The 27,633-nt window shown below is 41.4% G+C and overlaps 1 long non-coding RNA gene across 1 annotated transcript in view; it reads left to right on the forward strand.

The window, feature by feature from the left end:
• The first annotated feature begins 7,014 nt into the window (after positions 1 to 7,014).
• The window catches only part of LOC109376650 (uncharacterized), a 25,667-nt gene continuing 5,048 nt past the window's right edge, over positions 7,015 to 27,633 (forward strand). Inside the window, exons 1-2 of the long non-coding RNA XR_002122762.1 lie at positions 7,015 to 7,163; positions 26,604 to 26,821. This is a non-coding gene — a long non-coding RNA (uncharacterized LOC109376650). The remainder of the gene's footprint in view (positions 7,164 to 26,603; positions 26,822 to 27,633) is intronic.

Here is a 27,633-nt window from a genome sequence, read left to right on the forward strand (position 1 = left end):
CCAAGATGGCAGCATTCCACTCATATCTGCTGGGTTAACTACGTTGGAAAAAGGCTTCTTAATTGTTATTTGGAGCATCCACACCCAAATAACCTCTCTAGCCAAGATGACATTAAAAGGTTATAAGCAATTACTATTTGTTAATGCTCTTTAGATTTCTATCCTGCTTAGTTTTAGAACAGAAACATAATTTATGCTCTGTTTCCAATTTGTCATTCACTAAGCCATCTGGGCAATCTCTAAATCTATTACCCACAAACTTAGAGAATCTAATTTCTTATAAAAATCATAGTATTGATACCTGCCAAGATGTTCAATATTTGGCAAATATCTTTCATTTCCTCCCTTTCAGGTAACATTAGTGCTTCCTTAGCAAAGATAGCGAAGCACAGCATTTTTACGGAGAGCCTGTCAAGCATCTCACATGAAGGGAATGGTACACATTAAAAAAAAAAACGTCTTCATAGTAATATGGTACCAGCAACGCATGTATTCCTTGGAGATACAAATCCCTTTCGATTTCTCTATCGTCAGGTTTAGATGGGCAGTGAGAGAGCTGTAAGAACCCAGTGTTTGTCAGGCCAGGAACCTAGAATGCTTCTCAATCACGCCCAATAATATAGATAGCTGCAGTTCACATTTGAATGAATCCTTATTCCGACAAGCTCAGAGGGGTTTACGAATCATCCCATCCCAGCCACACTGGCATTTTCAGTGGAATCCCGCTCCTTTTCTATGGTGAGGGGGGCAGCGGGAGATCCCCTTCTTCCCACACAGGGAACCTTCTCCCACCCACAACTTGATCTCCAGGGGCTCTGACTTCTGGAGCTCTGACTTCTGACTCGGTATCCAGCTTTTCCTGCTCTGTCTATACCAATTTACTGGGATGGTGTTCTGGCTTTTGCTTTGGCATCTCTGCTCTTGGTCTTGTATACTGTTAACTGAGGCCAAGTACGCCCATCTCGGGTTTGACTGAGCTCCCTGGGGACCCTGCCAGCTAGGCCCTGTTTGAGTAAGAGGAGGAATCTTGATCCTTGGCTCATTCTCAACACATTTCAGAGGTGTTGGTAAGGTACAGGGTTTGGTCATATCTCTTTATGCACAAAGAAAAGATGTCCACACATATTTTTATACCCTCCCCCACCCCCAGTTGTAATGGCAAGGTCTCCAGTTCCTCAAGTTCAGACATCTTTAGTTAAGTAGCAGGCAGAGTGATGTGCAATTGACAGCTCAGCTCTGTCTCACCAGGAAGGAAACAAACCTAGTGACCACACAGCTCCCTAGGTGATGATGCTAGAAATGTGGGCTCTGCAGTGCATACCTTTACAACTGGTACCCAGCGGGTATTGATTAAAAAAATGGGCTTTCCTCAATTTTCATTGTCAAATACATTCTTATCAATATGGAGGATACATATAGAAAGAAGAACCAAACTGAACACCCACAATCTCATCATCCAAAGGGAACCACTAAACCCTTTGGTACATTTCTTCCAATCTTTTTTTTTTTTTTTTAAAGAATGTGAGCATGATACTTCTTTTTATTTTTTAAATCCTTTTCTCCCCCTCTCTATTTTATTTCCTTTTATTCTTCGTGTTTGGGTAATTAATGAAATACCTAATGAAACAGGGACTCCAGAACAGTTGATTATTGGAAGCAATGTTTGTCTTTTTATCAGCCCCTCTTTTCTTTTTGTCATCTGTGTATGTTTCAGGAAAGGCTGCAGGGCTTTAAGTTGTCCGTGGATCTTAGCAGGAAGGAGGTCTACTTAGAGAATGTGCTACCTACAGCTGCAGAGTATGTGTGTATGCTTTTTATCTCTCTTTATAACTAGTGTTGATGATGCTAGTGTTCACTCAATTATCTATTCTGCTTTGTCCCTTTTAATGTTAATGTATAACAAAAATGAAGGTAATTTTGCAAACAAGTGCCTCTGTGATGTCCACTGTCAAAGCTGGGTCAAATTTAATTTCCATTCCCTAAAGATCTGAAGTTATAAAATCCCTCTCTCAGATACTTCCTTGGTCTTTATTTCTGAAGGAGACCTAACTTTACCTTTGCTGCTGCCACTGTGGCTGTTGGGTTTGGTGGAGCCAGTGCACCAGTGAGATTTCCTGCTGGGTTAGCTGGGAGCATGGAAGGGGCAGGGGGCAGTGGGAGTCGTGTTTTTCCTGCCCCCATTTGACTGGCTGCTCACTGAATCTGTGGCAGCTATCATAGATCCAAGCTCTGGAGGGCTTGGGGGCTGGGGCAAGGGGCCAAGCCTTTCTGTGGGGACATTATCTGGTCCAGGCCTTGTTCCATATATCCAGGTGGGGTCCTCAGGGCCTTCTATGCTTCAAAACTATTTAATGTGATAAAATGCTCAGGAGACTGGAGGGAAGAGGAACCCTCCCTAGGGACTTAAGCAGAACTCAAAGGCTCAGAGTGGCTTCCTGCTGTCTTAGGTCCTCCATCAATTATTGTGTGATGATAGGCAAATGATCAAACTGCTGGTTTCAACTTCATTCATCAAAACAGGATATTAATCCATGTCTTTACTTTCTTCAGTAGGATATTAAGGTGATGATCAATACTTGTATTATACATTTCCTGTGTGCCAGGCATTGTTCTAAGCGCTTGATCAATATTACCCCATTTTGTTCCCACAACTTAAGAGCAGGGCTCCACTGTTATCTCCATATTACAGATCCACTCTTATCTCTCACAATGAGGTGAAACAGCTTTAAGATTACACAGTCAGGAGATAGTGATGGCAAGATTTAAACCAAGTCACTTTGACTATCTGCCTCAAAGGAGGTATTTCCAAGAGTGCTTACCAAAGGGTAAAGGGCTATCCAGGTTGTTATTGTAATTTCTCTCAGAGAGATGTATCAATTGTCATGAGCTTTGGGGGTTGGGCTGAGCCATTTCTATGGCCTGGGGCATTTCAAATCCTAAACTGATGCTACCCAACATCACCCCATAGACTTTTAGGCAAAGTCTAATCCATCTTCCTGGTGACCCAGGCTGTAATATATTATGGGGGAACGCTTCCATCTTCAGATGCAAAAGTGACTCTGAGAATGAATGTTCGCCATGAAGACCCGCTATACAACTGTGCCTTCCCAAAGCATGCATGTTCCTAGGAGAAGTATTCAGTCTGAGAATTGCAAATGGGTCTAGAAACTGCGTTCCATAGCTGACATCACAGCTAATAATCTGGAAGTGCTTTTGAAGGCAACTGATCCTCTTATTTGGTTGTGCCTTCAATTAGCATCTACATAATTTAATAACAAAGCAGTCATCCTCTCCTATTAACTGGATGCCAAGATAATGATGAGACGTGGCACACGCTTTGGATTTGTCATCATCCTTTTAATTTTCCCTAGCTATTGAAAATGTTTTTTTCTCTCCAAGTATTACTCTTTCCAATAAAGTCTGAGCCATTCCTTTTAAGCTGATCGTTTATCTTGATTTGATAGAATAGAAAAAAACCCCCACAAACCCTTAAAAATTCCTACAGGAACACAGCTCCATTCATTTATTCATGAACAAGCATGGCAGGGATCAAATCAGGGAAGTCTAACTGGAGATATTAATAGAACAGCGGAAAGGAGTTAATCTTGTATTAGAATACAGTGGATAAGAAAACTGTCATCCACTCGGTAGCAGCTTTCTCTAATTCTCATCATCCATTAGGCAAAAGCCTTAAATACATATTAAAAAGATCTTCAGGTTTTAATGCCATTATCGACGCTCCCTTCATTGGGGGTAGCAATTACTTGTAGTGTTGCAAGTACAGGGGTAGTTCCTCTCCCTGCGAGGGATGCTGAGAAAAATCTAAAATACTGGTTCAAAAAGAAAAGTCTGAGCACTTACTAAATGGAAGAGGAAAATGGTAGTTACATAGTGGAGGAGCTCAACACCGCCGTGACTAGGGGGTGAAAATGGTCACCAATGAAGGGCAGACCGACCTTGTGTGCCTCCCGATGTGTCGCCTGGAGAAGGACATGCCGTCACCTAAGTGGCATTCCGACTTGGAGAGCACAACATGAATAGAAGCAGGCAGAAATAACAAAGGAAAAGCACAAAACATTGATCTTAACGCATTTTAAAATAATTTTTAAATTATTTCCAAACTGTAAATCGATGTATTTTCTGAAATCTTCTGATGTTGCTTCAGAAATGTCTTTTCAAAACTGTCAATGTTATAAAAGGCAAAGAAAGGCTGAGGGAGTGCTCTGAATGATGGGATTCTAGTTTGGATCCTGTTCAGGAGGAAAAAATAGGCTATGAAGTGTCTTTCAATTGGTAAAACTGGAATATGGATGATTAATGATCAGATTAAAGAGTTGCAATAATGTTAAATCCAGTGAAGTTTGTAACTCTACCATGGTCATGTAAGAGAGTGTCATTCTTAGGAAATGCACACTGAGTACGCAGGGGCAATGGGCATGATACCTGCAACCTATTTTCAAATAAGTTAGAGATAATTACATACATACTTTTCTGTAAGTTTAAAATTTTTACAAATGAAAAGTTGACCTAAAAAGTCACTCAATTATGTTGAGATGTTAATTCTCCCAAAACTGACCTATAATTTTGATACAATTCCTATCAAAATCTTAGTGAGCTTTTTAGTAGAAATTAACAAGCTGCACCAAACATTTATATGATAATGCACAGGATCTAGACTAGTCAAAACAATGCTGAAAAAGAACAATGTTGGAGGCTTATTACTACCTGATGTCAAAACTTACTCTAAAGCCACAGAAAGTAAGACAAAGTGGTACTGGCGCAAGCAGAGGCACATAGATCAATGGAACAGAAATGAGAGTCCAGATACAAGTCCTTATATTTCTAGTCAATTGATTTTTGATAACAATACCAGGATAATTCAATGGGGGAGGGGAAATAGTACTTTCAACAAATGATGCTGAGAAAACTGGACAGCCACATGCAAAAATAATGAAATTAGATCCTAACTCACACCATACACAAAAATTAACATGACACACAAACCTAAATGTTAGAGTTAAACTATAAGATTTCTAGAAGAAAACAGGAGAAAAATCTTTGTGACTCTACGTTGGTCAGAGTTCTCAAAAATGACATCAAATGCATAACCCATCAAAAATTTAAAAATCTGTGCTTAAAAAAATATTAAGAAAATGAACATAAAAGCCATAGACAAAAACATAAATATAAGCCACAGGGGAAACTATTTGCATTATATAAATTTGATAAAGACTTGTGCCTAGAATATATAAAGAACTCTTACAATTCAGTAGTAAGAAAACCCAATTTAAAAATAGGCAAATGGGGCTGGCGCAATGGTTAAGAACTGGCTTGGAACGCCAGAGGGCCCTGGTTCAGATCCCACATATGAGGGCCAGTGACACTGCCTTCTACAGCTAAGATGCTGAACAACAGCTCAACCTGGAGCTGGGCTGCCGAGAGTCACCGGTGAAGGCGTAGGCTGCAGCCCCTGCTGCAGTGGGTTGCCATGGGCTACTGTGTGTAGCCAGCAGCCAGCGTGAGTGGCCAGCAGCCGCAGTGAACGGCTGTCCAGAAGCCAGCGACTGATCAGCCTCGCCTGGGAAGAGCACAATGATGGTGCCAACTTGGGCCAGTGAAGCAACGTCCTCCACAACTAGACTGAAGAACAAAACGACAGCAACTTGTCTGTTCCCTTTCCCCCATTCTGCAGCACTGTTCCCATCCCCCCAATTCCCCAATAAAAATCTTTAAAAAAAAAAAAAAAGGCAAATGATCTGAACAGACATTTCACCAAAGAAGACACGTGACATTATATTGCAATAAGTATGTATTTTGCTGTGTATGATGTGCACCTATGTTTTTGGCCCAAACTTGCAGGGAAAAACATCTTTCATTTTAATTTTTTAATTCAAATTTTTGTCATTTTGGTACTTGTTTTTTGTATCATAAAGGAATTTTAACATTTATTTTTTTAATGTATTATGGTCTGAGAAATTTTATGCAAAAAATAATTACAAAACAAAAGAACAGATGCAAGGTACAAGAAATTTTATGTACCGGTAACAAATTTATGATATTTATGCATCACAGAAAGCCAAGAACTCTTGTTCATTGAAAGTTTATCATAAGTTCAACAAAACTGATTATCATATTCCAGGGTATTATTTTGCATATGGGTATGGTTATTGATTTCTAGAGTTACACTTTTAACTCATAGGCATAAACAACAGAATTAAAAACATTTCTATACAATAGATACAGAATTAGTACTACCCATGTATAATGTGCATCTTTATTTTTCCCTCACAAATTTGGGCTTAAAAAAGTGCTCATTATACACGCCAAAATATGGTATATGAAAAGATGCTCAATATTATTAGTCATTAGGAATATGCAAATTAAAGCCACAATAAATATCACTTCATATTCACTAGAATAATTATAACAAAAAGTATAAGCATTGGTGATGATGTGGAGAAGCTGGAATATTCATGCATTGCTAGCTGGAACGTAAAGTGACGGAGCCACTTCAGAAAACAATTCGGCAGTTTTAAAGAGTTAAATTCAAACTTACAATAACCCTGTAATTTCACTCCTAGGAATCTACCGAAGAGAAATGAAAACATATGTCCACACAAAGACACGTACAGGAATGCTCATAGCATCAATTATTCTTCATAGCCTCAAGCTGGACACAATCCACATTTCCAGCAACTAATAAGCGGATAAATAAAATGTGGTATACCCGTACACCCATACAATGAAATACTAGTCAGCAATGAAAAGGAATAAAATCTTGATACATGCTTGTGATGGTTAATTTCATGGGTCAATTTAACTGGGTTAAGGGATGCCCAAATAGCTGGTAAAACACTATTTCTGGGCATGTCAGTGGGAGGTTGTTCCCAAAAGACACAAGCCTTTGAACCAGCAGACTGAGTAAAGAAGATCACCGTCCCCAGTTTGGGAGGGGCATCCATCACCCAGTCCTCTGCGGGCCTGAATACAACAACAAAGCAGACGGGGCAAAGCTGCTAATGGACCTGGAACAGCCATCTTCCCCTGTCCTCGGACACTGGCACTCCTGGTTCTCAGGCCTTCAGATGTGGACTGGAGCTGTATCACTGCTTTCCTGGGTCTCCAGCTTGCAGGCCGCGGGACTGCTCGGCCTCTGTAATCACGTGAGCCAATCCCTCATAATCTCTTTCTATATATCTACAAATATCCTATTGGTTCTGTTTTTCTGGGTGAACCTTAATACATTGTTGCAACAGGGATGAACCTCAAAAATATTACGCATAGTGAAGAGGCCAGATACAAAAGACTGTACAAATTGTGCCATTCCATTTATGTGAGTGTCTAGAAAAGGTAAATTTAGAGAGAAAGACAGCCCATCGGTGGCTGCCTAGTGCTGAACGTGAAAGTGAGCTGCTGCAAATGGGCATGACGAAATGTTTTGGGGTGATGGGAATGCCCTATGACTGTACTGGGTGATGGTTACACAACCCCATACATTTATGAAAATCACAGAACTATATACCTGCAATGGGCAAATTTTATGGTATGTAATTTATACTTCAACAAATCTGTTTAAAAAATCAGTATAGCCAAATTCAGAAGGAAAACGTAATACATAAGGCTTCCACTCTGTCAGATCGTTCTTGTATGACTATGGCTGAATCAGGATGTCAACTACTGTTTTGGAGTGAGATGACCACAGCCCTTTTATTACACATGTAAGGAAAGGTAAAGAATTAAGCCAGGCAAAATGTACCAGGCGTCATGGTGGTTCCTTTTCTCACATTATACTATAGAATCATCACGACAGCCAATGAAGTTGATAATTATCCCCATTTTGCAGGTTTGGGCTCCAAGGTTGTTAGGATGTCAGAGCCATGTTAACATGACGCAGTGAAGCTAGAACTCATAGTATGAGACGTATTGAAAGTAATAGCTACCACATGCCTCTGTCGGCTTATGTAGCAAGACATGGGAAAAGCAAAGCCCTGAGCCAGGAATAGCTATAAAGTCAGAAACTACATTAACAGAAAGATACTCCAATTTCCTTCCCAGGCAGAAAGAAAACAGCATCCACATTACTATACAACCATTTGTATTTCTAAGAGATTAAAAAAAAAAAGACTACAACAAAGTAATCAGTTAAAATTGGATTTCCTTGATATTTCATTATGATAGCAGTCAAGTTTTTCAAAGTGAACTGTCACATAATTACATGTGATTTAATCATAAATCAACCTGGGGTTAGTAAATTAACAGAATCCATAGGGGTATATGTGGTTTTTTAATGACTAAGGCAGGCTTTCATGTTTCATGAAGACTGCATAATGAGTGAATACATAATGAATAAACATTGACCAGATTCCTTTAGTACCTAAGTCTCATGATTTTAGGAGAGGGACATTAGGAAGTTATTCTCAGAACGATACTGACTCAGCAATGTATTGAATTACACTAATTTGCTATGCATAGTGAAATGTTTAGGAAGGTATCAAAGAAAAGAGTTGTGTTTCAAAATGACAACTCTAAATAATGTATAAATATATACATAGATTATCCTTGAGATATTTGCCACCACTGTTGGCTCTACAGAATATCTGTCTCTACAGATATTAGAGTTATATTGTAAAACTTAAGATGAGCCTGTCATGGAAAAGCTTCCACTAGAATAGCTTTACTATCACATGGGCCTCTGATTCTGATCATATTTCTTGGACCACTTCAGCCTCTACTAGCAGAGGTGATTAAAATACAGGGCAGAGGGGAATGGGTCCACTGGTCCCTCTACGACCTCTTTTCAGACTTGAGGGCCCACCAAGGAGCTCAGGAAGAGGAGCATGAGACTTCACACTGTCCTTCTCACACCTGAGGGCAGGCATGACACGCCAGGGGCTGCTCCAGGGATATTCAATGTCACAGGATAATGCTGACCCAGACGGTCACTATTACTTGAGGATTAAGATGAAAGTAAAAACACCCTAATATTACCTGTGGATTAGAATAAAAATTCAGAAGATTTATGAAATTTTATGTTTTTAATGAGTGGCTCTGGAATTTGTCTCCAGTCCACCAATTGAAACCCATCGGGGTTTCAATTTCCTGATATGAAAAGTCTGGTAACTTGTGTGTGTGTGTGTGTGTGTGTGTGTGTGTGTACGCATGTGTGTACATGCATGCACATGCTTGTGGTAGCACTGATGTCAATTTCAGTTTTTAGTGAGATAATGAGCAGAAGACGCCTGAAATCACATGTTCCAGCTTCAGACAAAGCGGCAAGGTCATGGGTTCATTGGATATGAGATGTAAGGACCGTACAGATCCCCTATTCCTTGTGTACCTCCCTTCCTCTGCCATTCCACAGCCGAGAACACTGAGGCCCAGAGATGCAGTGCAGTTTTCGGGGTCATCCCTTATGGCAGAACCCATAAGTGTGGGTGGGCAGGTGGTCTCACAGAGCGCTTCCTGAACTGCAGCCATGCTATGTAGAAATCAGGACCCGAATAGCCAATGAGGAAAAGTGGATAATGTAAAGCTTAAACCATGGTTTTACCCCGTGTGTATTTGTGCTGGGCTTTGAATATTAGGAACGTGGAATCAAATGCAATGGAAATGATTGTCAGTGCTTGCAGGGGCTGTGGAGCTGAAAATGACTGTGCTATATGCTTTTCTACTACTTGTCTTTCCCCTAATCCCATCCAAAACTTAGCTTTCATCTCCTAAATATGCATTGTGAAGAATCCCCCAAAGTAATTATTAACAAGGGAGCCAGCCAGTGCTTGTACACCATTTTATAAACACAAAAGGCTCTGCAAATGTTTAATCCTCATTACTGAAGCTCATTCAACAATGGCCTACTACCATCTTCCCAGATAATGCTTTCTAGCCGTGCTCGCGTGTGATAGAAAATGACAGAGTTCATGGCTGAACGCTGGTAACACCTGTCAGGTGACCCAGGGAAAATGCATTTTCCACTTTTCTAAGTTGAGGCATTCGAAATGGGCAGATAGGACTCCTGCACTGCTTGGAGCTATCCTTTCAAGCTTGTGTCTTGTGGACTACACACTGCTGCTGCATAAAATGCTTCCATGTTCTTTGGCTCCTCTACGCAGTTCTTGAAGGAAGGATGGCTTTTCTTGAGTCTCCTTGCTTGGCATTAAAACCGACTGTAGGCTTGCTCACAATGTAGCTGGGCATCAAAGGACAGGAAACGGGAAATCTTTCTGATGTTGCCCTGTAAGGTTCCCTACATGCTCTGGGAAAACCGGCCCCTAAAACACCGATGCCTCTTACATCACAAAACAGACGGTAGACCATTGGCTTGTGTGTGTGTGTGTGTGTGTGTGTGTGTGTGTTGGGATCTGTATTAATTATATTTTATTTCTGTATTCTTATGCTCTGCCATCTGGGGCTTTGTAGACCTGAGGAAGGACTGCCTCTCCCAGGGTTAGCTAATTCTTACAGATAGTAAATTTGCCTGTGAGCCTGCCTTTGATATGCAGACCAACCAATCCTGAGTCCATACTCCCATTCACCTCTTTTTTATCAGTCCCTAGCAGTATGGGACACTATCCCTCTGCCAAAATCACCCCAGAGCCAGGTACTAGGCACCTAGGAACCACCCTTATTGGCCAGAGCCCACTAAAATTATTTAAACCAGCCAATCCTAAACCTGTCTACCCTGATTACCCTGCCTCGCCCATTCCTTTCTATGAAAACCTCAATAAAGACTCTCAGCCATGCGTTCCTTGGTCCCTCTGGTCCTGACCAACCTTGCTGCTCCCGTGTGGCCCCGTGTGGTTTGCTGTGCCTCTTGTTTCTAGGGGTCTGTGAGTGTAAACTTCTTCCTCCATGGCAGTCATTTCTGTGCCTGTGTGTCTTACCATCCCTGATTAAAACAAATCCTGGGTACATTTTAAAACAGAGTCCCTTATCCAATTGCATCCACAGTCAGCAAACAGGAGTACAGGCGGTAAATTTGCTCTTCTGAACACATTCCCTATTTCCCTCTTAGCCTGGACCTCTGTTGCTCCAGGGCTGGTAGTAGGTTGCCGGGCAACACCATCAGGTGTGCTGCACTCAGCCCCCGGACTTTAATCACTCTTTCAGGTTTTATTTACTCAGGTGTTTATGTTGTTAAAAAATGTGGTCAGGATCAACTTCCTCCCCCTTGTCCCCCCAACAAAAAAAAACATTCTTTATCTTTTGAACAAACACTCTGGAAGCTTTCCATGACTTGATAAATGACACAGTGAGCTATGGAGCAAGGGAAGGCATGCACCTGTGAGGTAGCGTATGGAATCAACTACATCATTAACACACTTCACTCAGGCCTCACTGGCTCACTGAAATGTACCGGAAACCTGGGGCAAAATATCAGCTATTCCTGTTTTCTTCTCACTCTGACATTCTACCTTTTTCATTTCTGTTTTCAGATTTATCACTTCTATGTGATAGGAAGACCATTTAAAAATGTGCTAATGATATACGATAATTACATTTATAATTATGGAGAATGGGGAGCAGATGTGATTGTTAATATTGGGATGGTTCAGAGTGTGTGTGTGTGTGTGTGTGTGTGTGTGTGTGTGTGTGTGTGTGAAGGCGGGGTAGGGTGAAGATGTATGCTAGCCTTAGGGAATGGAAACCACATTCAGTTTTTGCTATTTATGGTATCATCCTAGGCAAAGAAAAACAGGCTTGTGTCATAAATGAGAAAAAGCAAAGAAAGGCCCTATGATTCACTAAGATTCTGATGGTCTTGGTCAATGTCATCCAAAAACCTTCAGCATGGCTAGACTGGGGTAGTGGTGGCCCAAGGGGTGGAGGGGGCCATGATGTTCATGAGCTGTGCTACTCCAGGCCATCCTCTAAACAAGTGTACTGCAGAAGGGAAAATTCATGCCTGCTATGCAAACGTAGCTTCCAGACAAGTTCCCTTAACACCCCATTCCAAAATGACTGCCCACCCCATCTCCATCTATGCAGAAATTCTGGAGACTTGGGCTTGATCTCCAAACCAGCTTCTGTCTACAGGATGCCAAAACATGCAGGCTAAATGAGAAAGACCAAAATCACCAACTGGTTGGTTAATCTATTTGCCACTGAAGAGAAATTCTGATTTTATTTCCTTCACTGAAATAAAGAGTGGCTTTATGGCTGCCAGGTCACCCAGGAGGCACTGAGTTCAGCAGGCTGCAAAGCATCATCAAACACGGGAAGCCTTCACCTTTACTAAGAAACCAGCTTCATAATTTCCCTTGTTCCTTGATTACACTGGCCATGAATCAAGCACTAACGACCTCATAAAAAGTGTCCTTTCTCTCCATAGTTCAGATTTCCCCAATGGAAATCTGGGTAGGACCTCCACCTCTGTGCATTGGCTCAAAAAGGAATGGGGCAGGCAGCTCTCTTGGAGACCTATCCTAAACCTATCCAAAGGAATACCTTGGTTTGTGAGCATAATTCATTCTGGAAACAAACTTACTCATATTGCAAGACATCGCTCATTGACCACGTTAAAATGTATTAGAAATGTTTGCTCGTCTTGCAGAACACTCGTAAGCCACGTTACTCACAATCCAAGGTTTTACTGTAATCTAAAAAAGCCATGAACAACAAGATGTTCTGTGTAGCTATTTATGATTCTAAAATACTATCAGCCACCTAAATGTTAACAAGTAGAAAGGTAGCTAAGTAAAATGTCAGCACTGCATAGTGGTTAAAAGCCCAGAAGAGCATATGCCTCCTCTGCCACTCACTCACTGTGTGATCGTAGGCAGGTTATCGAACCTCTGAGCCTCGATTTCCTCATCTGTATAACATGAGCCTAACACAGTTGTTAGGAGTATGAAATGGGCTTATAAAACATTATAAGGATGGAATGAGTTACTACATATTATGATATTTATGTACCTAGCGTGTGGGAAGCACTATGTAAGGATTTGATAAACAAAGTGGTGCCTTTTCTAGATGGAGGATTTTGCAGCTTTTACAAAGATCATTAACAATAAGGAAAATGCTTATAATAGAAAAGGCCCCATGACAATCATAAATCCTCTGTGGGAAATATGAATATGAAAATTCATTAAGGGACTAGGGACTACATGCCAAACAGCTGTATTAGGATTGAGGGGATCTTCTGTTTTCCAGGCATTTCATGTAGTTTTGTAAGTTTTAAGGAAGTTTTGACAAAGCTGAGTGAGGGGCAGTGGGAGGGACCATTTTTCTTGGGCCTCTGGTAGTTGTTTTTTTAACTCTGACTTTTTTTTTTATTAGTTTCAGGTATACAGAACAATGCAATAGTTATCCTTTTCACCCCTCACAAAATACAAACCCCCCTCCCCCCACCTACTGCCCTCCCACCCCGATGTCACACTTATCTATTACAATTCCATTGACTCCATTCCCACACTCTACTCCACATCCCGTGACTACATGTATATATAATTGTAGTTGACGTACAATATTATTCAACATCAGCTTCAGAAATACAGTGCAGTGGTCAGGCCTCTACACTGTCTATGAAGTGGTCTCCTTAACAAGACGAGTCCATCTGGCCCCCTAAAACGTATTTACAACATTATTGAGTATATTCCCCAGACTGTCTTTTCTATCCCTGAGGTTGGGCCTCTGGTTAGAATGAAGCACCTGGTCCTTCTGGCAACTGCCTGCTCTACCCAGAGTTAACAGAAGCCTGCTCACAAGAAGAATTTCCCCAAAGAGGGAGATAGATGGGAAAAGAGAAGTTTTGGCATCTAGGAGCTGGGGTGGGGGAGGGACTAAAGTTAGCGGGCTGGCACTTCCTTTCTACCCACTCTCTGATTCACTACTGTGTGGTCCATCAGGGGAGGGTGGGAGCTCAGAGCATCTTGGCAGGTTAGATGGACAAAGAGATCAAAGCATTGGAGAAGAGGTAAGTATAAAATACCTTCATTTGTCAGACACTTGTCTACAGTTAGTGAAATAACTCTGATAAAAGAAATAAACAACCGTACAAGCATCCCTCCCGCTCCTCCTCTGATCTTGGTGTCTCATCGGCCTTTACCAGGAGGGCAGCTTTCCTCCTCGGGATAAAGCAACATGGACATAGCAGTCCTGCCTTATGTGTTCACATCAACCCCCCATTTTTTCTCCCTTCTCATAAACAAATGTTCTCAAGGCTAGAAAGAAACCTTAGAGAGGGCCTCAGACAGTGGCTCTCAAGGCTGGCTCACAGCCTACTCCTGGGGAGTTTAAAAATATACAAGTCTCGGTTGGCCGAGTGGCTCGTTGGTTAAGAGTTGGCTTGGGAGCTTGAGCTCTGAGCAGCAGGGCCGCCGGTTCGGATCCCACATGGGCCAGTGACGCTGTGCCCTGTACAGCTAAGATGGTGAACAATGGCTTGACCTGGAGCTGGGCTGCCGTGAGTTGCCGGTGCCGGCGTAGGCTGCAGTGGGGCTGCAGTGGGCTGCCATAAGCTACCATGAATGGTCGGCAGCCAGCATGAGCGGCCAGCAGCTGGCATGAGCTGCCGTGAGTTGTAGTGAGTGGTCGTCCAAAGGCCCGCGACCGATCTGCCTCAGCCAGCAGGAGTGCAATGATCACAAAACCAACATGGGCCAGTGAAGTGACGTCCTCCATAACTAGACTGAAGAACAAAAGGACAGCAACTTGTCTGTTCCCCTTCCCTGATTCCCCAATGCTGTTCCCTCCTCCAATTCCCCAATAAAAAAATCTTTTTTTAAAAAAATATACAGGTCTCGAGAGGAAGAATTAATGTTGTTAAAATGTCCATACTACCCAAAGCAATCTATAGATTCAATGCAATCCCTATCAAAATACCAATGGCATTTTTTCACAGAGCTAGAACAAATAATCTTAAAATTTATATGGAACCATAAAAGATCCCGAATAGCCATAGGAATCTTAAGAAGAACAAAGTTGGAGGTATCACACTATCTGATATCAAACTATACTACAAGGCTATAGTGATTAAAACAGCATGGTACTGGCATAAAAACAGACACATAGATCAATGGAACAAAACAGAGAGCCCAAAAATAAACCCATGCCTATATGGTCAATTAATCTATGACAAGGGAGGTAAGAATATACAATAGGATAAAGACAGTCTATTCAATAAATGGTGTTGGGTAAACAGGACAGATACATGCAAAAAAAATGTAACTAGACCACCTTCTTACACCACATACAAGAATAAATTCAAAATGGATTAAAGACTTAAATGTAAGACTTGAAAGCATAAAATTCCTACAATAAAACATAGGCAGTAAACTCTAACATTGCTTTTAGTAATATTTTTTTCTGATCTATCTTCCTGGGCAAGGGAAACAAAGGAAAAAAAAACCTTTTACATCAAACTAAAAGGTTTTTGCACAGCGAAGGAAACTAACCAATAACAAAATGAAAAGACAACCTACTGAATGGGAGAAGATATTTGCCAATGATCTGATAGGAGGTTAATATCCAAAATGTATAAAGAAACCATTCAACTTAACACTAAAAAAAAATCCAAAAAATGGGCAAAGGACTGGAATAAACATTTCTCTAAAGAGGACATACAGATGGCCAATAGACATATGAAAAGATGCTCAATGTCTAATCATCAGAGAAATGCAAATTAAAACCACAATGAGATATCACCTCATACTTGTCAGAATGACTATCATCAATACATCAACAAACATGTGTTGGTGAGGATGTGGAGGAAAGGGAACCCTCCTGCACTATGGGTGGGCTTGTAAATTGGTTCAGCCACTATGGAAAAGGATATAAGTGTTCCTCAAAAACTTAAAAATAGAAAACTACCTTATGACTCTGCAATTCCACTTCTGGGTATTTATCGGAAGAAAACAGTATTTCGAAAAGATATATGCACCCCTATGTTCACTGCAGCACTGTTTACAATAGCCAAGATATGGAAGCAACTCAAGTGCCTCTGAATAGATTGGATAAAAAAGATGTGGCACATACGTATATACAATGGAACACTACTCAGCCACAAAAAAAAGAATAAAATCTTACCATTTGCAGCAACATGGATGAACCTGGAGGGTATTATTTAGAAGTAATAATTCTGGGGTGGGACCCAGGGTTCTACATGTTTAATCTCTCCCCACTCCCAAAGTGAATCCCAGTCAAGTGTGGGAATCAAATCACCGAGATCATTTTAGTGATAGAAGACGAGTGACCCAAAGCTTCCTCACTTTCCTCTACCTCTTGGTCACTTCCTGTTTTCTTCTCCACCGTCAGTCACCCCCGTTCTTCTGTCTTCCTCTATCTCTCTCAAAATCTTTCCCTCTTTTCTGAGCTAGGACTGGCATTTTGACTACAGAAATGAAAATCCCAATTGGGGGAAGGGAGGCTGACAATCTCTTGTCACTAATAAACATGCTGGCATTTCTCCAGCATGACCCACTATCCTGACATCTGTATCAGGTAGAGATGTATGCCTGAGCCATGCACACATCTGTCCTGGCAACTATGCAGGGTCACAAATGAAATACTAAATTAAATTTGAGTGAGCTAGAGGCCCAGTGAGCAATAATAAGTGTATCTCTACGCATTTAGGAAAAAACAACTATTAGCCTGATACTGTTTTGACGTCCTTCAGAGACCTAGAGGATCTGAGGGTTTCAGCTCAGACTTGGGCCTTGTTCTATTGTCTTGATTGGATATCTTTCCCCCCAAGAAAGTGGGGACAGCTGAAATCACCAGGGGTCCATCATTCTCACTGGTTTACTCTCTATTCTTCGTACCACCCAATGAAAAAGCTGTTTGCTTAGATGCTATACCTTTGAATCAGTTAAAGACACTTTCTTTCAGACCTTTTTTCTGGTAGTCACCCTGACACTCACTCACCCCATGTTTGCTCCTGACCTTTCTGTGCCAGCTCTTGGCCCCACTGTCCACCAATAGCCCCCAAGTCCCCTGGCCTGCTCCACCGGCCCTTGCCACGTCGTAGCCTTGGCTCAGGCAGGTTCCCCTCCAACCTGTACATCTCCCCATGAGGAGTGGAACAGAGATCTGGACAAACATAAGGCTCAATGAAATTGTTACATTGTTGCTTTTGATTATTTTTTTTTTCAGCCTAGCAACCTGGTACTAATAGTTTAATACTTACATGATACTTCCTGATTAGCATGGCTACTTGGTATTTTGAGTTCTGGAAACACAGGCAGAAACACGATCTCTTTGTGCATCAGATTTTGTGTGCACTTTGTGTGTAAATATAAACCCCGTGAAAATTCTAAGCACCTTGCCTCCTGTGTCATTTCTGTTTTAATGATGCAATGGCTATTTTACATGTAACAAACTCAAAAAAGTAAGGGCTTTGGGGGCAGATACTCTGAGATTTAAATCCGAATTTCACTGATTTGATAGCGTTAATGTTTTCTCTAATACTTTGGCTTACAATATTTTGTTTTCTGCTTGCCTTTACTATTTAGTGAAAGTCTTTTGAAAACTTAAACATGACTGAGAGAAAATCAAGGAAAAAAAAAAGGGGCTTTTGTTAATGTTTGACCCAGAGTGTTAAGGGTGGACACACACTCCAACATCAGACATGCGAAGAGCAGCAGGAATGAAAATAAGACAAGGGAGAACTTTGGAGAGAGAGTGAGTTTGGAGCACAGCCCTTCTCGGTCTTAAAATGCTCTGCCTTGTTCTTTCACTTTAGTAGGCGAGGTTGTCCCCCAGCAGTCAGCCCCATTACCCTTTGTTGGCTATAAAACGTTTGTTTTCATTCAGGGGGCCTTGGTGAACATGAGTCGCCCAACATGTGGTTTCATCTTCTTTAGTGGGCCCAGCTGCAACGCTGGCGTTTCTTATCCAACAGCATTGCTTGTGGCCTGTAATTATTATCCGTCGGTAGGGGATGAGGCAAAGGAGTGTTGCCCAGCAGCCAGTGGTGGCCCCAGCGCTGCACTCGGTATCTCCCTCCTGGATCTCTGTGTCTCTCAGAGGTAGGAAGGCCATGGGCTGGATGTTAGGACATCTAGATTCCAGGCCTGGTTTTGGCAAAGAATGCTCTTGGGTAAGTCACTGGACATTTCCGTTCTTAACTGGAAAAGTGAGGGAGTTTTCTAGATAACAGTAATAATGACAACCGACCCTGACATTGGGCTATTTAGAGCTCACATAATGCTTTCAGATTTTACTTCATGCCCACGACTTTCCAGGTGGACACGTGTTATCACCATTTCCATTTACAGATAAACTGTGGGGCAAGGGGAGACCTAATGGACCTAAGGTCACACGGCTAGAGCAAGCTCTGTTCTGCCCACTTTTCCACCTCCTTCTAGGGGAGTTGCTCTCAAAGGCTCCGTCCAGATCTCCAAGGCTGTGATTCTCAGGGTTAGGGCAAACTCCGTCTAGTTTCTGCATCAACAATTTTAGATAACTTATACCAATCTCCAACCTTGTTCTTGTTACAAAACAAACGTGAGAAAAGTATTTATGGCATACATACTAATAATATAAAACCTCAGCATCCCCAGTTTTATCTAAATTCATCATTTCTCTTTAATTTGTTGTTATAAAAGTACACATTGGGAAATAGCTGAAAACACAGCCTTTAACTAATTTGACATACTCCGCATGCTTTTGCCCACAGTAACACTCCTAGTACCGATGAAATTTGATTTCAGGCAAGGAGTGTGCATTATTCAGTTGGTGGTTCTGCTCTCATTAGAGTGAAATGACACATGCATTCATTTCTTTAAAAACAATTCTTCAGGAAACAGTAAGGACATACGGATGCTTGAAATCTCATAAACCTGAAATTATCTCAATTGCATATCAGCCAATATTGTTAAAGGGAATGGGCTGGCCTACCATTTCCTGAACTGTGCCATCTCAGTAGTGGCCATTTAATAAAGGCTGATGTGCATTTAGTTTTAATTCGCTTCTATCAATAGAGATAGAAGATTAAAAAATAATCAAGCAAACCAATAAAAATACATGTCAATGTTGCTACTTGGGAAGTAAATTGATTCTATCCTTTTGCAGATAAGAACATCGTGGCAGGAGGCAAACCCCCCATCTCCAGAAATAACCCGCATACCAGTATTTAAATTAAATTGTCCGGAAAGAATAATATTTGAAGGAAGTAGAGAAAACATCATGAGATGAGTCATCATGGGGTGATGGCTCTGAGACATAACACTGTGCATTCTTGTGGTTATATAGCTTTCTTTGGCGTCTCAACTTTACTTTGGAATTTTTTTTTTAAAGCAAAACAAGGAAACTACCACAAAAATGGTAGTTTCACTTTGATTATCACATTTTTCTGAGGAGTTCAAAGGATTTGGGAGTCATTAGCTTCTATTAGCTCAAAACAGCTCTAGGGGTTGGGAGATTTTCCCTGGACAATAAAATGTTCTTCCTTACATTTATACTCTCACTTTCCTTCTGCCTGAAGATGTCCTGTATTTCTATAAAGAAATACAAATGCTTATTATCCAAAAAAGCATTTCTAGTAAATTAAATTCACTCAAATCACATCAGAAGAGGCACAGAGGACTAAACATTTCAGAGAATAGAAAATTAATATTCAGACATAACAAATCTGAGCTCTTCTGTGTACTAGTCTGGTCTATCTTTGGTGAAAGGATGGCAGTGTTCCAAGGTGCAGCATCTCTCCTCAGGGCCCTGAAGCTGATTTCTGTGTTACCAGCTGCTGTTGGAAGCAATTCTAAACTTCAGGCTGACAATTTCTTAGTTCTTCTATTGTACTCTAATTGAGATGATTGTCCTTCTTCCAACCCCAACTAGCTCAGACTCTATAAGAAGAGCCTTCAATTATGTAAAAAACTTTTATATACAAGATGTGGGCATGTTTTACTTCCATTTCATGTAAGTGGAGAAAGAGGAAATGGACTTCAATTGCACAAAGGATGCTCATGCTTGATGAGTTAGCCAGCGAAACTACTCAATGTGCTCCTCAGGAAGGAACTAAAAAGAAAGGGCCCTTATTTGTTAGGTGCTTAAAAGTTGGCTCTGGAGAAGGGCAGGAAGTTGGCAAGATGAATCCTTAAAATCCATTCCAATTCAGGAACGTGTGTTGTGTTCATCTTTGGCCTGAAGTGCATCTAATCCAATGCTGGACAGGGTCCAAACTCATTCTTTAATAGCCGATGCTGGCTAAGAGCTTAGTAAGTGCCAGGCCCTGTGTTAGGCTTGGGGACAGATACAAAGAAGGCTTGTGCCTTTGAGGCATGTGATAAAGGCTGTCATGGAAGGGAGTGCTAACTTCAATGGGAGTCCACAGGAAGGCAAGACTTGACTCCATCTGTGGATGAGGCAAGCTGGGGGCCAGATCATTTGATGAACGGCAGGCGGTCCAGATGTAAACGCTTTCAATGAGGGTTAACATTTCCCGAAAGGTGCCTACTGGTAAATCAATTCTTTGTGTCTCAGGAAAAGCAACTTGTCTTGCAAGGTTGGGTATGCACATGTTCTGTTCCCTATTGTTCTTAAGAAATAATACCACATTTGTAGTACACATCCCTTTTCTCAAAGTTCCATTCACATAATATCTCATCCATTGTTCCTGGCTGCAGAGAGTCAAGCATGCTATTATACTGATTTTATAGAAAGGGAAACTGAGACATAGAGTTTGGCCAGGTTATTTGGTTTAAGTCAAATAAGTAAGTAGTATGTGAAATAGAACGGGAAACCAAGTGTTTCCTTTCTCAAGCCCAGAGCTCTCCATAAAGCTCTGATTGATCAAGTTGATAACAAACTCAGAATTCTACAATGGGGGATATGGTGGCTAGGGCATCTGTCCATCTGAGCAGAAAAGGAGAGATCTCAGTGCTTGAGAGGATGGGACAGATGCTTGCAAAAAAACTTGATGAAAACTGTCTCCAGGTTTCCCATGGTGGGCAGGCTGAAAACCACAAGAACTCACTGCCAACTGCTGAGCACTTAAGGTGGGTTGCTCCTGCCTGATGCATTTTATCAGCTGCCAAGTTCCAAGTTCCAGCTATGTTGTTTCTCTGACAATCAGTGCCAAAGCAAAGAACAGACAAGAGGTAGCCATGGTGGGATCAAAGAGAAGCTTGATACCCACCCAGATCCTGGCACTGGGCCTAATGAGGACTGGGCAAGGACCCCACCACCTGGTGTGGTTGAGACAGCAGAACTGGAGAGGAGCTTAGCAAAGAAACATTCGTTAGCAGGATTCTTATTAAGAGCCCAGATATTTATAAAATAGCTTCCTCCCCACCCGAATACTTTTTTTGGAGCAGTTTGAAAACCTGCACTTCCTTGAACTTGCCACACACACTCCCTCATCCCTACTTGTAAACATGGTGTTTTATATCCACATGTAAAAGAATTCTCTTTTTCCCTTTGCCAATCTGGTAAACTTCTACTCACCCTTCAAGACTCCCATGAAGTGTTTTCTAACAGAATCATCTGAGGCACTTGTTAAACATACAGATTTATGGGCCTCATTCCAAATGTACGAAATCCAGATTTCTGTTGCTACTGAGCCCCTGGGGGGACTCAGATGTGCAGTGAGGACTGGGAATGAGCCTGCTCTGCCAAAGGGTTTTTAACAGGAGATGACTTACAGGGGGATGAACTCCAAACTTTCTGGGAAGGGGAGAAGGTGGTAGAGAGATAATCTGGGACTATAACTTGCCAAGAGTCCGGAGCAGAGAACAGCCAAGATGGAAAGCAAAGGAGCTGATACGGCTCCAGGTCCCTTCAGAAGCCCTGCCCCCTGAGTTTGATGGCTTCATTAAGGACACAGAAGTGAGACAACAAGCAAGGACATCCAGAGGGGTTATAACGGACGTTTCCACAATTTCCTTTTGGATGAGGCTTGGGGAAATTCCACGGCTCCATGAAGCTTGCAGCTGTCCCATAAAAAAATTCAGTGGCAGTGATTTAAACTTTTGAAAAATTCTGATATTTCCATTTACAAGGTTTTTAAAGAGTACCACAAGGAAAACAACCTACTCTTTGTTTGATTGATGGTTCTAATTGCCACGAACATGTTTGGTATTGATTTCTGTATATTTCTCATTGTTCAATTTAAAAAAAAAGCCACCTCACGGCCCTCTACTCCTATCTTCATAAAACATCTTCATACAAAAGCAAAATATTGTTGTTATATGAGCAGCTGGCATTAGTAGAGTATAGATCCCATTGAAAACATCTAGGCATTTTAGCTAGTGCTATTTAGCATCTCAAATCATGATAACATGATCTCCTTTGCATAAAATCTCCAGGCCCTTCTTCAGTTCCCATTGCAATTAAGGCATAGTAAGTACTGAGCTTATTTATAAGTGTGATTATGTATTATCTTTGTTCCCTCCTCCTCCAGGTTAGGGTTCCACTGAAACCAGTGAAGTCAGGGAATCCACAGAGAAGAAAAGTTATACCCTGTTTTGCATTTTCATTAATTTATCTGATTTCATGTGTAAATATTTCAGCACCTCTTGGTTTGTTTTTTTTGTGGTAATTAAATGAGTTACTATATGGGAAGCAGTTAGCAGAGTGCTGAGCATCCTGAAGTGTCAGGTATCGTTATGACTGTCATCTCAGCACCCACAGCTCTACAAGGAAGCATTTAGTGCCTCCCCTCCAGGGATAAGTCATAAACAGGTAGAAAGTTATGTGATTCCCCCCAATACAAAGGAATAACCATGACCACAGGGAGCAGGGTTGCTGCAAATACATTCGTCACCAGTAGAGTTTAGAAAACATTCTCTCCACAAGAAACTTTGATGTATCCGCCTCGGAGAACACACAGGGTGCCGGGGAGTTTTGCTCAGTTAACTGTATCAGAACGCTGCTAATCTCTTACAGCACAATTTACTTGGAAAAATCAGTTTAGGGAGAGGGGTCCAAACCTTCATGTAGCTTCCCCACATACACACTAGACTGTGAGGGGCACAGCTGCTCATTTATCCAGTTGTTTGGGCATGAGGTGTACAAATGATTATTAGGGCAAGAAACAATTGCTATTTTCTATTAACGATGTCATATAATTCTCCTTTCCTTCCTGGGGCCTGATTAAAATGTAACTTAAATTGTTCCCATCTCTGGGTCTCCGGGTCCTGAACCAAGCCTGAGGCTCCCCAGGGAGCGAGGGATGATGGAAGCATTAGGCACTCCTCTGACTTTTATGCCACAGCAGCAAAATTCTCCACTCAGCTCTCTTAAATTTGTTTGCTGGAGAACCTAAGTGATTATCTGTGCCCAACAAAGTTGGACAAATTACTGATCTGTACTTTTCGATCTATAGTCTATTTGGTTTCCTGATCTCAGAGAAGCCCTAACTAAAATTCTTTGGGTTTCATTTAGCCCAAAGTCAAAATTTACAATTAAACCATCATAGCCAGCATCTATCTCTTTGAGGCAATGAGCATATCTTTGGGATACTGTTTTGAAATCTTATCAGCATACCCTCTCTCTCAGCACTCATTTCATTGTAATCTGCTATTGACATTACCACATCATAAAGTCAGTCTAGCACCTCTCAAAGATGAAAAGTAATCTCACACAAAGGAGTAAATAAAAACATTCTACCAAGCAGAGTGAATTGGCTAGAAGTAACTCAATTAAGCGTCATGCAACTTAGGAGGGAAGGGACTCAATAAAATCACATTTGTCAGTAGCTTGTTCAGGGAGTGTGAGATTCAAGTATTATATACAATACTTGAATCCTCCATGGTGCTTTGTTTACACAGTTTTTACTGGGTTAATGGAATCACTGACTGAGGTCACTCACACTCAGCCTTAGTCTATTTATAAAAAAGGCTTTACAAGTAAGGTTTTGGGGTAATTTTAATCCATATTCTCTATCAATGATCTGCTCATTCTCTCTTAAGCCTCACCCCATAAAACTGTCTAAAGAAGGTGAATTATTAGAAACACCAAGAACCTTCCTGCCAGCCACACTCTCAGTTCCAGAGACAGTGAGGCAGGACTTTGTGGGATTGGAGCCTGTTGTCCAGCCTCCTCGCCTACTTTTAAAGCCAAGAGGAGCACAGGATTCAATGTCGGAAATGGAAAAATAGAGAATACTCAAATGTGGGTATTACTAGATGAAAATCTAAGACAAACACAAGATCAGAGAAACAGATAATAGAGTCTACATGAAAAAAAGCTAATCCATCTCATGTTCGGTCTGTTTCCTGCTTTCCTGTTAAAAGAAGCTCTTTCAGTTACTAAGGCAATTGGGGATCCAAGCAACAAGAGCGACCTATGTGTTCAATGGATACATGGCAGGTCCTTGAATAACGTTGTTGCGTTCAAAGTCGTTTTTTTACAACGTTGGTGAGATGCTGTAGGAAGTAAACTCCTGTTTATATTAATTAGCCTATGGTAAAATTGGTTTAATTATACATGGCTTCGTTTAAAGTCATGGAACCTATCAATGACATTCAACAAATATTTAATGAGAGCCTACTGTGTTCTTTCATATTTGTGACCAAACGCTCAGGGAATGGTGACTGGAGGAGTAACGAAGTCTTTACTTGTGTGTTATGATTAGAAATGTTTTTGGAAAGGACACCACTTGGCATTAATCTGAGATTGTTTGAACAGCAAAGGCGGCAATTCAGGAAAATAATATGGGGAGAAGACACAAAAGCCATTTTTTGAAAAATTTAAATTCAAAACATCGGGCCAGTCACTGGTCTCAGTAGCCACTGGAACAGACTATGAGCTTCCCAGCTGTGGGAGCTGAAGCAGCAACACCTGCCCCATGAGAAGATGGTGAAGTAGGAATGCCAGCCATCACCTAGTGAACCCAATCCGCTGAGAGAGACTGGGGATGCGGCCAGAAGAACGGGGCAACAGCTGGGAGAGACATGGCACGTTCTGCGGGGGATTAGATGCTGCCTGTCTGGGAGCCGAGGACTTAACACAGGAGACCCCATGAGAGGATGAGAAAGACACAGCTGGCTGGAGGGCGCGTGAGCCCCACCTCTCACCCTTGAGCACCATGCAGTCCTTAACAGCTCCCTGGCCAGGAAGACTCCCTCTTAGAATGCTCTAGAATCATGCTGTCCAGTACAGTAGCCAATAGGCACATAGCTAGTCCTACATCTGCAAACACTCTGTACAGGTCTTTCCTTCTACATCTCTCTATTTGGAGATGTTACTGCTGAGTTTTCTGGGTACCTGAGAGGCACATAGATAATAATTTTCAAAATCACAGGAAGCAACACCAGACACCACCTATAATTTTACCTTTACTTGAAAATTCAAAAGTCTCATTAGGAACTTGCAGTATCTCACTGCCATGGTTATAAATGTCAGTTACCAGCATATGGTACTATAATTGCTGGAGGTGTAAGAAATTAAGCGTCATCTAGACCGGGGTGTCAAACTGGCAGCCCGCGGGCCGCATGCGGCCCTTGAGGTAATTTTTTGTGGCCCACGATGCTCTAAAATGAAAATAGAAAAAATTGTTATGAAGAAAATAGCACTCAGGGGAGATCGAGGCAATCCTGTACACACAATTCCCTCATTAACCCTTTAACTACTGAAGATGAGTATACAAAAAATTACCTTGAGGGCCACATGCGGCCTGCGGGCCGCCAGTTTGACACCCCTGATCTAGACTGACCCCATGACAGAACCTGAAAGGTGTTTTTGGAAGAGTTCCTTGATACCAGTCTCTTATTTGTCTCATTTTGAAAAAGCAGAGTTGAGAGGAAAGCTGTTGATGATGTCAGCTTTCTGGCTGCCCAGGTTCTGAAGAAATAGTACTCAGCTGTAATTAAATTGTAAGGAGTTAACTGTAATTAAATTGCACAGTATTTAAGAAAAGCTATCACTTCTCGGAATTAGCTCTGAGAACAAAACTGAAATGATGGAGTAATTAAAACCTGAAATGCAGATATTTTCAGATGGTTCTTGTCCAGGTTGGGATATACAGGTTTCTTATTTCCTGAAACCCTTGTTGTTTTCCTTCACACTGATGGGCCAGAAAGATTATACCTCCACACACAGGGTGCTGGGTTATTAATCCAAGAAAGAGTAAGCAATTTTCCCCTACCTTTTGTTTATTTTCTTACACCCAGAGGTAAATATAAATCATCGCTACCTAACTCTTTACACAAATTTTGTGTTGAAAAAAGTTTTAAAATTGTACAAATAAATGATTCTATTCTTAATGTTAAAAATCTAAGTAATAAATATAAAGCAAACATCCTCATTATTCTCCCTACCGCCCTCTACTTTGCTGCCCTGAGAAAACCACTGTTACCGGTTTCTGTGTCCTTCCTGAACAATCTTGCCTTGGTTAACACAACTACACCTACACTGAAATACATTACTTAAGTTAACCTTTCCATAAATAATACCATATTAGACACACTGTCCTGGTTTATTTTTCATTTATCAATATCTTTTGGAAAATGGTCCATGGTAATACCAATGAACCTTACTGCTTTTAACTGCTGCATTGTATTCCATCAAATAGCTGTGCCCTATTGTAGCAAACCATTCCTCCACTCATGGGATTTAGGTTGGTCCCACTTTTCACTATTACAAATCATGCGGCAATGAACTTCACACTTTATAAAAAGGCTGACTGGAGATGGGGACAGTAAACATGTTCTTTACTTCACAACCAGGAGAGAAAGAGAACTGAAACTCCAATGGGCAAGCGGAAATGCGCAACAGCGGAACAAGGGTATGCCATTTAACCGGTGCCGGGACAGGAGATCCTTCTTTGGTACCATCTGAAGACTTCCTGGTGATCCAATTCATCAGAGAATTAAAATGCCAAGTCAAAGAAGGTTTTCTAAGCGTGTCAGATAAGAAGAGTTTATGCAAGGATGTAAGCAACAAGGTGACTGTTAAGAAATGCTGATGGGCTAAGTGGGTGATGGGGGGAGCAGAATGCTGAATCTCTGGCCTCCAACAGGGAACCCGGTGTAAGCTAAAATGCCACTGGGAAATCTGGGGAAAGTAAGAGCCTTCTAAATCTGTGTAGCATCCCTTCTGATTCTTGTATGCGTAATTCTTTTTTTAATCTCAAAGACACAAATTGGATTTGGCAGAAAGGCCCATGTCCAGGAAAAACTCCACTACAGTCCAGGATTAAAATGGCCTAAAAAATACTCTTTGCCCCTATATTGACTTTTGGGATAAGCCTTTATATGTTAAGGTATTCAGCCTGATAATCCCAAACCTACTATTGGAAGGAACCACAGAGATGATCAAACACACGCTCCTATTTGGTAGAGAAGGTAACCAAAGTGTAGAGAGGGAAGGTGACTTGGGCAATGTTACAGAGCTGGTTAGGGGCTGAGCCAGGACCAGAGGCAGAGTTACCCTGAAGCAGCCCTCCACTGCTCACCATAGAATCCTTCTCCATCATCACCCAGTGTGCAGGAGCACGGAAGTGCCACTTTCTTAGCCATGTGACATAACATTTTTTCATTGAGACCTCTCTGTCCTTAGTCACAGTGCACAGAGAAGGATGCTCTGTCAGCTGTGGATGTTCCCAGCTGTCTATGGTGTCTATTACAAGGTTAATTTTTATCTGATGCTATGCCTCTGAATAGCCTTGAAGCATAGCAGTCTGGAAAAACCACACCCCACACACTTTTCCTAAAGTGATCGTTCATTCCCCAACAAAACCAATTTTTTTTTTAGCTG

The sequence above is a fragment of the Hipposideros armiger genome, unplaced genomic scaffold (genome assembly GCF_001890085.2).
Source record: "Hipposideros armiger isolate ML-2016 unplaced genomic scaffold, ASM189008v1 scaffold_1167, whole genome shotgun sequence".
In the NCBI taxonomy this organism is placed as follows: Eukaryota; Metazoa; Chordata; class Mammalia; order Chiroptera; family Hipposideridae; genus Hipposideros; species Hipposideros armiger.